We start from the raw sequence: 12,735 nt of genomic DNA, 5'->3' as shown, positions 1-12,735 counted from the left end.
TAAGGATCACAAAGCTTTCAAGCCAGTACTCTTGCCTTTAGTATCAATTGAATAATATAAATTAAATTGATAATGATAATGATTGTATATAGATTTTTATAAAGTAATGGAAAAAACTTATATACTTATATTTATACACTTAAGTTGCTTGTTTCTAATTAAATTAAAACATAATATATGTTTTATAAATTATATATTTTATAACAAATTTTTATTATTAATATTATTAATACATTAAAATTCACAAATCTTGCTTTGATCTGATAAAAATATGTTGAATATATAAAGTTAAATACATCAATTTTAACCTAAAATAATAAAGAGGTGGGAGTAAGTATTAAAATACCATCCATTACTTAATATAAGGACAAAAGGGGAGAAACATTCATTATCAAATGTAAGTAAATATAAGAGAAAACTAATCTTTTGGTAATTAAAGTTTTAACTCACTTATAACTCAATTTTTTAAATATGATTAATTACAACTCAATTCTTGTATTTTTAACTTATTTAAAATTCAGTCCCCAATCTTCCCATTATTTATAAATGGGAAAACATAACATTTGGTCTATATAGTTCATCAGGTTTTGTTTTTAATCTCTGTAGTTTTTTTAGTGTTTTCAGTTCCTATAAAAACTAAAACCATTGAAAAAAAATAAAAATTATAGGAATCTAAAAACCAAAAGTCATCCAATTTTTTTTTTGAAACTATAAAGACTAAGAACACTAAAAAAATCATGAGAATTAAAGACAAACTCATACGAAACTATAAGCACCAAAGATTATATTTTTCCTTTATAAATTAATTGTTGAGTCATCACTGAGTTATCCTGTATGGCAAAAAAATATAAACATAATTAAAAGTTGGTTATGTGGCTTTAACTCAATTCCATTTGAATTTTGAAATTCAAAAAAATAAAAAAAGTCAGGCGTCTTAGCTCAAAAATACTTAACGTCGCCGCTAATTAGTTCAACTTTTCATTAATCTCCAGCCCAAAGCCACGTCCCTATGTCCCTCCTCTGCTCGAAGCATCCATGTTTGTGAAGTGACATAACCAACTTTTAATTGTGGTTACAATTTTTTTTTTTTTTTGCCAATCAGAACAATTCAGTGATCAATCAACATAAGTTATGGATGACAAGGATAAATTTTTAAATGATAAAAAAGATTAGAGACTAAATTTTAAGCAAGGTAAAAGTACAAGCATTGAATTGTAATGAGTTATATTAAGAATTGAGTTTTAAATAAGACAAAACTTTATGTATCAGAATGTTAACTTTCCTGAAATATAATTTCAATGAATATTTAATGTGATATTTAAAAAATTTCCTTTATAATTATCTATCTATTTACATATTCATTCACTATCTAACCACTCTACACTGCACCTATTTACTGAGGGAAAAATGGGAAAGATAATTTTTTTAGACATGAAACCATTTTTTTTTTAATATAGAGCAAAAGTAAACATTTAATTATAAATTATTTTTTGAGAAATATTGGGTAGCTTTTATTATGGAAGGTACAAAGAAAATGATTAACTATAAAAAATGGACCATCCAATGCCTTCTCGTTAATATTGATCAAATGTCATTTATTTTTAAACTTATGAGATTCACAACTCTTTAATCTTCTTACTTTTATTTTAAATCTCTACTCAAAAAGAAGAAGTTTAAAAGTTATTATTTGAAGACATTTACAAGAATGATGTCAATAAAATTTAAAAGGAAGAGGATGAAGAAAATATTTCATTCAAATATTTGTGATAATTTAAATGAAGTAGTAATTTGAATTATAACGCTACTAGGTGTGAGAGAAATTTGATTCAAATGCTTCATTTTTTATAAAAAAATATAAATGTATATATATATAAATATAGATGCATGCGTATAATTACAAGTAGACATGCACAAGACGTGGATTCCATAAATGCCGAAAAGTGATAGTACATTATTATATTTTTAACTCACGGATAATAAAATCGGTTATAAATTTTGTATTAATAGCCTCCCACCCGCCTCCTTGTTGCCGCATCCCTTGTGGACGGTGAAGCAGCCATAGCCATAAATTTTGACATTCAAATTCATACACGTAATTCAATTAATTAGATACAAAAACACAGACACATGATCATTCATTCAATGTTCAAACTTGGTTAACTGGTTTATTTTCATCAAATCTAAAAACGGTTAATATAATTTTTATCAATGTGTTTTGTGGGACAATTTTTTTTTGCCATATTTTAATATGTCACAAGTACTATTGTTTTTGTACCAAATTATCAATAACTATTTTTTTTATCAAACATTCCTCCATCTTAATTTATAAAATACTTTTAAGATGAAACACTTTCACAAAGATAACGTTTTATTAGTGATGTTTTGTTCAATATTATCATTTTTAATATATTCTCTTTTTCTAATATTTTTCACAAGCAAAGTATTAAATAAGGGTATTTTTAAATATTTATATTTTTATTTTGAAATAAATTATAAGGTGTATTTAATAAGTTATATTGGTCTAAGTAATTTTGTCTAAAAATATTTTATAAATTGGATGAAGAATTATCTATTTAAGTCATGGGTATATGAATATTACATAGTCCCAAATCATGGATTGCCTTGATGATTTTAGAGTTGAACTTGAATTTGATAATATGAGAAATGCTTTAAAAACCAAATCAAATGATGAATTGGAAAGGTAAGTGGATCACAAGTCACATGATTTAATTGGTTAGACTGGTGGTTGAATCGGTAAAATAATAATTAAATAAAAATAATATTTATGTACATATATATTAAAAAATGGGTCAAAATGGTTCAACCATTTTTTATTTTAGTTTTTTTCTTCAAGTCTTCAAAAACCACCTAAGTCAAAGCAGGCCAATCTCGGTCAATTATCAGAACGGGTCAAATGATTGACCCAAACCCTTTTTTTTCTTTGGGTGATGATCCAACTGTCCAAATTGGTCTGGGGTCTGAAAACAGTGAACAGGAGTGATTTTTTGATATTGATCCTAATGAATTAGCATAATATATCTGATCTCAATGAACATCATGATGATTGATCATTAACTTCTTTTAAATTTTGATTTAAAATTATGAAGGAATGTTGAATTGTTTGATTTTAAAGATTATTTAAATTACAAAATACAAAATCCCATTTTTATTATTTGCTACTTTTATTTTTATGTAATTTCTTACTATATTATTTAGAATTTTAAAATATAGTAATTTAATTATGGTTGATTCAAAATTTCCGGATGAAAATAATAATCAATGCAATCAATATATATATAATCATGTTATCTATTCGAAAAATTCTTAGGTGGATCGGGTGCACCATGTCATTTGTGGTCTGTTCAATAAAAATATAACATTCAAATATCATTAAATATAAATCAATTATAATTAATGATAGTAAAAAAAGAAATTATAAGAAATTAAATATGTACTCTGTTATAAGAATAAAATCAATTAAAATAATGTCATAAAAGATTTTATTTAAATGACTTGAAACATTTTAATTAGATTGACTACAAATGATATGGTGTACCTAGTCTACTTAAGAATTTATCTATTTATAAACTAGAAACAGTAAAATTCATTTAATGTTAGAGAACTCCTCATTGTTTGGCTTGTAACAATCATATCTATCAATTTAACCTCAGAGACAATTTTAAAAGGATTTAAATTCTCTAAGGTTGAGAACCCATGATGAATTTTATAAAGTTTGTTTTTTTTTATATTTTAAAAAATTAAAAATAAATAATAATCCTAGAAAAAAGAGAAAAACTTCATAAAATTCATAAATCTTAACATCAAGAGATTTAAATCCATTTTAAAATATCCGCAATGTAGGGATTACCTCTGTTGATGTATTATAACGATATCTTCTATTCTTAAAGGCAAAAGGTTGTTAAGATTTGGCAATCAGATTTGTCATGTTTGTTTATTAAAATAGAATGGATTGAAAAAATTAAAATAAAAATAAATTAAATCACCTTTCTTTTCATGATAAGCATAACATAAAACTCTTTAATATATACTATAAATACGAGAGTCATCATACTTTTTAAAAATTTCATGAATCATTATTCCTAACTATATAAATTAAATTATCCCTCCTTCTTATAAATGTGTTCACTTGTTTTCTTTTATCATCTTACTTTTATTTTTATTTTTTTCAATTTATTTTATTTTATTTTATTCTAGTAAGTAAATATGACCTAATTATAGGAACTTATCTGGTCAGAGTTTATTTGAATAAATCAGTAATGGTATGCAAAGGGGAAGAAAAAAAAATCATGGTATTTAGCCCTTGTAATTTGGTTGACGCTTAAAAAAAAAACAAAAGAAAAGAAAATGAATTAGCTCAAGCTTTTTTTTTTTTTTAAGGCTTTTGGTGTGAAAGTTTCCCTTGAAGCTGGGTAACAATTGGGAACGTACGTTGATTGGGGCAGGAATACAATGTTTTTCTCAAAGTAGTAATTAGCGGCTAAATTAAATAAAAATTTATCTGATAATTTAGGAGCGCTGGGAGAAGAGTTTCGTAATCATGTCCTAACAATACTTTAGGAGCAGTGAACCTTAGAAAATTTTGTTAACAAAGACAATTAAAAAAAAAAACAATGAATGTTGGACTTAGCTAAAAATGTTAGTTTCTCATGTCACAACATGACAAATCAATATTTAAATTCTCATTGGAAGAAGTATTAACATTTAATGCTAAATTATACTCCCTTTTGTTCTAAATTATATGACACTTTTAAAAAAATTTTTCATCCTAAAATATAAGAGACTTTAGATAAATTAATTTTTAATTAAGTATATCAATTTCAATATTACCTTTTCTTTCTCTATAATTAATTTACGTCCATTCTTTTTTTAATATATTAAATGATGAGTATTTTTGAAAGTTTATATTTTATTTTGAAAAGATGAGATTGCTAAGTGTATTTAATAAGGTTTATTAATACATAAAATTTTATTTAAAAATATCTTATAATTTGAGATGGAGGGAATATTTTAAATGGAATTACTTTCAATAGGTAGATATGTGAGAATAATAAAAAATATAATTTAAAGAAAAAAATGAAGTACCATTATTTGTTTGATAAAAAAGATAGAATTAATATATAATTTAAATCATAAATTATAAGTTTAAGAATAATTTAAATTTAAATTCTATATTCATGAATAATACATTTTAAATTTTAAATAATTAAAATTGAAATATAGGGAGCCCACATTCTCTGTCTGCCTTTATCTGCATCTCGCCCCCCTCTCTCTCTCTCGACCGCCTAAAGAAGGCGATGACGAAGCAGAGATCCAAGAATGGCCACCTCTCAAATTTTCAGGAATCAACGACTTCATTTAAATTGCTTGCAAAATCCTAATAATTAATTACCCTTTCATTACTCCAAACGACTAGCGAGTGCTAATTCTTTTTGAAAATATAAATGACCATACCGTGGGAGAGACTTGCGGCTGACAGTGCTGGAAATTTCGTATTTTTAAGAAGAAATTATGGTGTAGATTCCCTGGAATTTCCATCAATGGCTAGCCGGAGACATGCAAAACAAGTCAAACACCAAGTCTCCTGCGTACGTGCCATTCATTTTCCCCTCCAACACCTCAAATTTACAAATACATCATCCTCAGCTCATCTGGGACTGTGGACATTAATTGTAGTCTGAACCAAACGCTGAAAGGCCACGTGAAGGCCCTGAAAAACATTAAAGAGCACATGGCGCTGAGATGAAAGCGTTTGGAATTAAGAGAAATAAAATGGCCACTGATAGGAGCCATTATTCTTCAACGTAATGATAAAATTGTTGCAGATTGTATATAAAATATAAATTGAGTAATTTAATTAAAAAAAATTAAATGAGTTATTTATAATCATAAAATACTTAATAAATTTAAAAAAAAATTTTATTAAACTATTATAAAATCAATAATATTATACTCCCTCTACTTTTATATATAAAAAAAAACAGTATCACACAGTTTAATAAAAATTAGTTAACCCATTAATATAAAAATGACTTTTTAAAGTGATTAAAAATGACTTTTTACAGCAGTTAAAAAGGCGATATTGTTTCAGAAGGTGTAGAAAGTCCTTTTTTTTACATTGATTATAAACCTGATGTAAAAACTAATATTTTTACATCGGTTATAAAGCTTATGTTAAAAATTATATACAAGAAAATAAAAAAAAATTATTTTAACTTTTAACATTGATTGGAAGTCAAACTGGTGTTAAAAAGTCTACTTTTAATACCGGTTGGAAATCCTCGGCTGGACTTCCAATTGGTGTTAAAAGTAGACTTTTAACACTGGTTATTACTATAACTGATGTAAAAAATATTATATTCTACAACGGTTATGATAATAACCGGTGTAAAAAGTATTTAATTTTTTTTATACTATATTTATTTTATTGATTTTACCCATTCCTATGCAAAAAAATTGTCAAATCAGACAACTCAATTTATTTACAATTGTTTGTCAAGTATTTATCAACTATACAAAACTATTTAACTATTAAAAAAACTAACAATTGTCTAAATTGTCAAAATTGCCATTCCTGTACATAAAAATTGCCAAATCAGACAACTCAATTTATTTGTAATTGTTTATCAAGTATTTATCAACTATACAAAACTACTTAACTTTTAGAAAAACTAACAGCTGTCTAAATTGTGTCAACTATCAAAATTAAAACATGTCTAAAAGTAACAAAAAACCTCACAAGTTCTTCACAAAATAGGTTGCCCAACGTATGTGGATGTCTTCAATTTCAGCTACAAGAAATGCATCCAAATTATCGAACATCTAAAATTTAATTCATAAAATAGACATATTAATCAATTTCAAATAACATAATAAAATAAAACTTTTAAAAATATATTTACCTCTTTTGTAATCGGTTATGCCTAATGTGATAATATTGAGCATATGTCTTATGACATATAGACCGCACAAGCTCGTCCTTACCGGTTGTCTATGACTCTGTATAAAAACAAATCATAAAAAATTAGTAAGAAATCTTAATAATTGATCATATTAATAAAATATAGCATCACCTTTGGCTCAATCCATGTGGAATCCTTGAGCTCATATCCATGTTTTTGTAATACTACATTTTGATATGTTCTCATTGCCCTATGATTAAGATCACCAAGTTAGTAAATATATTCAAAAAAATTAAATTAAATAGTTTAGTAAAAGTATTCTTATAAGTCTATCATCTTCTTTATTTTTTTCCCAAGTTTGTGATGGAGGAAGCATAAAAAGACGACATTGTTGCTCTTCATTGAAAGAACAAATAACTACCAATAGTCCCTGCTAAATATGATACAAGTTAAAGTAAATCCATATTAAAAAAACTATTAATTATAAATTGATTCTTACGAGTACACATATAGAGCCATAAAAATATTCTTTTTGACTTCACATATTCTCTGTTGGAGGTACACGGCTCTTAACTCTGGAGTATTATCTTTCTCTGTCATGTGATGAGGGCAAAGGAATCCAAACTTATCACCTTTGCCTGATGTAATGTACAAATGATGAAGGTACCTACAACAATGCAATTATATTAGTTTATTAAACTTGATGATTAAGTTTATTTACAACAATGCAATTATATTAAAGAAAAACATACTTATATCATAAATAGTTTAATGTATGGTGTGGTAAGCTGATTATTCGATAGAAGTCGAACCAAATCTTCCCTTTCAATTGTCACTATCATGTCTTTCTTGCCCACAACCTCCGATTTCATTTCTAAACTCTTGAATTTGAATGATAAATCATACGCCATTAAGATCATTCGCTGATGTGGAGTCAACAAGGGTTGTGGAAGTTTCGGGAGATTCGACGAGGAAAACTTCTACATAATAAAAAGGCAAGAAATAGTTAATAAAAAACATATATTAGGAAGTTGCTACATAATAAAAATTAATAAAATTTCGTACCACAGCTTGAATCAGATTCACAAGTCTCTTGGGCCATAGTATAAAATTGCCAACAGCTTCAACCACAGTCTTCACCTCATTAGGAGGGAATGGAACCAAAGCATTTGGCACTTTTGGATCTACAACCACCACTCTTACTTGATTATCTTGAATTTGCTTGTGGTGGATGGTTGACCCCAAGCTATAGATGCTACTAAGAGCAACTAAGCGTTTATCAAGAACTTCCAGAAATATCTCACAATGAAGACATAAGATAATAATAAGTAATTGCCTAATAATATATAACTATAAAAAATTTTAATATTTAATTATTTACCTGAATACTTTCCCAAATCTAATCCTTCATACGTTTTGGCACATTAGGCCAGTCTTCAAACATAATAGAAGGCTTGGTACGTGATAGGAGGCCAAGAAAACTAACAAACTTGGCTTTATGTGGCCCTATCGCATTCCATCTCCGGTCAAATTGAATTGGTAACCTACGCCCAGCACTCCTATTTAAAGTCAGATCTCTCAATCATGTGCCACGTCTCCCCCTCCTCACAAACTGGCTCTGACTTGGCTCCTTACTAGGAGTGCCCTGACTCGGCTCCTCACTAGGAACAACATCACCAATTGATTGGCTTATAGTGGGCTGGCTTTGAGTATCATCATCTTGATTCTCCATATTCCTATTAATTCAAATAAATGAAATTAATTAAAAAAATAATCAAAGATTAGATAATTAAGAAAAATAATCCCACAACATAAATTTAATTGAACTAAATTAACATACTTTAATTTCAAAACTAAACTCATATAGGGATATTCTCCCATATCCCTTCATGGTAATCACTTCTTATAGCATGTTCATCATCTACTTCATCTAGCACATCCAAAATTGGTAGCTCACTTGAGAAGTTAGGAGTTTCAGAAATATTAAAATTTGATTCATGATCATCATCACTATCAATCACCTTTTTTCCTTTAAGTGCTATTGATCAATTTTTATTTGCTGGATCCGTAACATAGAAAACTTGTTTAGCTTGGTTTACCATAATAAATGGCTCATCTTCAAAAGTTAGTTTTTTAAAATCAACTATTGTAAATCCAAAATTATTATCACGAATACTGTTAATGTCAACTCACTTACATTTAAAAACAGGAACTTTAAATTTTGTATAATCAACTTCCCAAATCTCTTCAATAACCCCAAAGTAAGTCCTGGATGCTAGTTTAGGTTTCTTACCTTTTGAATTAGAGAAGTATACGGCTTCAACCATTATCATAACTCCACTATTTTGCACCGTACTCTTCTCATCCAAGGACTTTGTATAAAAAGAATACCTATTAATATCATAGACACTCCAACATATAACATCAAAATTAGGACCTCCAACCAACCATTTAACTGTATCAGAAACACAACTTTCATTCAAAATTTTCTGCTTGAACCAATCTACAAAAGTCTTATTGTGCTCTTTCAACAACTTTTATTCTGTCATTCTCATTCGATAATTTTTTGCCTTTAGAAGTTCTTTATGAGAAGATATGTAATCTTTAACTTCATTAATACTATTCAAGATATACAAATGTACTTCTTGTAATTCATCATTATTCATGCTTTTCACTGATATTCCACGTGTGCCTTGGCCATATTGCCTTTTCTCATGACGAGATTTAGGAAGTCCAATTAATTTTGTACTTGACAAGTAATCAGAATAAAACTCCATAGCTTCTTCAGTAATATATTTCTCAACTATCGATGCTTCGGGTTGATATGGATTCCAGACATACCCTTTTAGTATTTTTATGTATCTCTCAACTGGGTACATCCATTGCAAATAAATAGGACCACACAATTTTACCTCCCTTACTAAATGTACTATTAAGTGAACCATAATGTCAAAAAATATAGGAAGAAAGTGCATCTCAAGTTGGCACAAGATAGTACAAGCTTCTTGTTCTAACTCTTTCAGTTTGCGGGAATCAATAACTTTACTGCATATAGCATTGAAAAAGAAACAAAATCTAGTTATTGTAAGTCTTAAATCTTCTTTCAATATGCCTTAAATAGCCAAAAGTAATAGCTGTTGCATCAAGACATGACAATCATGAAATTTTAAGCCTACTAGTTGCAACTCTTTCACAGATACAAGCTTCATAATATTTGAAGAATACCCCAAAGGAACTTTGATTCCATGTAAACACTCACAAAAACTTGTTTTCTCATATTTGCACAATGTATGAGAGGTTGGGGGACAATAAGTTCGTTTACCTTCTGGTCTTGGGTGTAAGTCTTCCCATATTCCCATTTCTTTCAAATCCAATCTTGCATTTACACCATCCTTAGTCTTATCTAGCATGTTCAGAAGCATTCTAATAATACTATCACACATGTTTTTCTCCACGTGCATAACATCAATACAAAGCTTGACTTCAAGATTATGCTAATATGAGAGGTCAAAAAAGATATACCCTTTTTTTCATATGCTTTTTGCACCATTATTCTTTTTAGTCTTACCGAAGACAACATTAATGTTTTTCACACATTCATATACTTGATCCCCAGTCAAAGCATCTGGAGCATCATTGTGTTCTTGGTGACCATGAAAAGCTTTCTTTAATCTACGATATAGGTGATTTCGTCTAAGAAACCTCCGATGGCTAAGGTAAATCGTCTTCCTTCTATGTTAAAGTTGATGATAGTTTGTGCTTTCTTTACAAATTGGACAAGCTTTATGACCTTTCATGCTATAACTAGAAAAATTTTCATATGCAAGAAAATTATTTATAGTACAAAAGATCATAGCACGTTACTTAAAATTCTCCTTCTGATTTGCACCAAACATTTCCACACCTACCTCTCACAACACTTTCAAATCTTCAATTAAAGGTCTTAAGTAAATATCAATATCATTTTCAGGTTGTTTTAGTCTCGAAATCAACATGGATAGCATTATGTACTTTCGTTTCATGCACAACCTAGGTGATAGATTGTAAATCACTAAAAGAACAGCCCATGAACTATGTATATTACTAAGACTACCCTAAAGATTCATTCCATCAGTAGAAAGTTCGAGCCTCAAGTTCCTTGACTTATTGCCAAATTTGGGAAATAATTAATCAATTTTCTTTCATTGAGGAGAATCGGCTAGATGTCAAAGTTTTCCATCAAATATCCTCTCGTTTGCATGTCACATCAAGTTCTTTACGTTATTAGTATTTGCAACCAAACGCTTGAACCTTGGTATAATTGGAAGATACCATAAGACCTTTGTAGGAGCCCCCTTCTCTTTGTACTGTGGTGCCTCACATTTCGGACACTTCTCCTCCCCTTCATGCTCTTTTCTATACAACACACAATTATTAGGACATGCGTGTATTTTTTTATACTTCATACCCATTAGACACAAGATCTTCTTGGCATCATAATAATGATTTGATAGTGCATTGCCTTCTGCAAATATTATTTGAAGTAACTCTAGCAACCATGTGAAACTTTGGTTACTCCACCTAGTTCTTGCCTTTAAGGTAACTAGTTTTAACACACCAGATAACAAACTAAAATCAGTGTATCTCGGGTATAGAGGCTTCTCTGCATCAGTGCACAAGTTATCATACACATATGCTCATTCAAAAGCCTCTTCCCCAACATCACGGATCATGTCCTTTAATCGATCATCATTCATTTCTACTTCATCATCAAGATTATCAACTTTCACATATTAAGATGTATTACTATAATTTTTCAATCGTTCATCATGCCAAATCCATATCGTATAATTTTTGCAAATTCCATCACAAATTAAGTGCTCTCTTATTTTGGCAACACCTAGTCTCCTTTTATTCAAACAATTAACACAAGGACAATAGAACCTTTCACTACTATGTCAACTACATTTTTCTTAGCAAATTCCAAAAATTCTTTCACCCCATTATCATGCTCATCACTCGTTCGCCTAGCATTCATCCAACTACGATCCATGTGTCACCTCCTAAAGAATATAACTAATGTTATTCCCTTCAAACTATTTCAAGAAATTAAATTCCTAATTAATTTAAGATTTGAAAAAATTTTGGCAGAGTCTTCCCTGAAAATTGAATCTCCCAAGACTTTTTTAAAAAAAATTATAAGAGAAAATTGACAATTTTAAACCAAATAATTGATCACATGCAACAACCTGAGGCCTTATAAAGCCACTAACAGGACTCCTAGCAACAATCAATATCATTAAAAACTAAATTTAAGTAATTTAGAGGAAAGAATGAATTCAAAAAAAATTTCGACAGAGTCTCCCCTAAAAATTGGACTTCCTAAAAGTTTTAGAAAATTTTACATGAGAAAATTAACAATTTTAAACCAAATAAATGATCACATGCAACAATCTGAGGCCTCATAAAGCCACCAATAGCACTCCCAACAACAATCAATATCATTAAAAACTAAATTTAAACATTATAAAATCTAAAAATTCATATTCAAGACATACCTGGGTCGCGGTAGCTGTAGCAACGGCTCAACACTAAGAGAGTGAGGAAGGGAAAAGGAGTGGTGGTAGGATAGAGGCACTAAGGAGGGAGGGTAGGGAGAGGGGGAGGGGGCGTGCAAAAGGGAATGGGAAGGGGGAAGGGGGAGACGAGGGGGTGGGGGCGGGTGAGGGAAGAGGAGACAAGGGGGAGGGGGCGAGCAAGGGAGGGGACGAGGGAAGGGGGTGGTGATGGGGAGAGGGGGGAGGGGGAGGGCGGCGAGCGGCGAAAAGGAGGAAGG

The sequence above is a fragment of the Prosopis cineraria genome, unplaced genomic scaffold, assembly GCF_029017545.1.
Source record: "Prosopis cineraria cultivar Desert tree isolate PC_DT_omini unplaced genomic scaffold, ASM2901754v1 PC3, whole genome shotgun sequence".
Classification (NCBI taxonomy): domain Eukaryota; kingdom Viridiplantae; phylum Streptophyta; class Magnoliopsida; order Fabales; family Fabaceae; genus Prosopis; species Prosopis cineraria.
Note: the sequence above shows the minus strand (reverse complement) of the source record.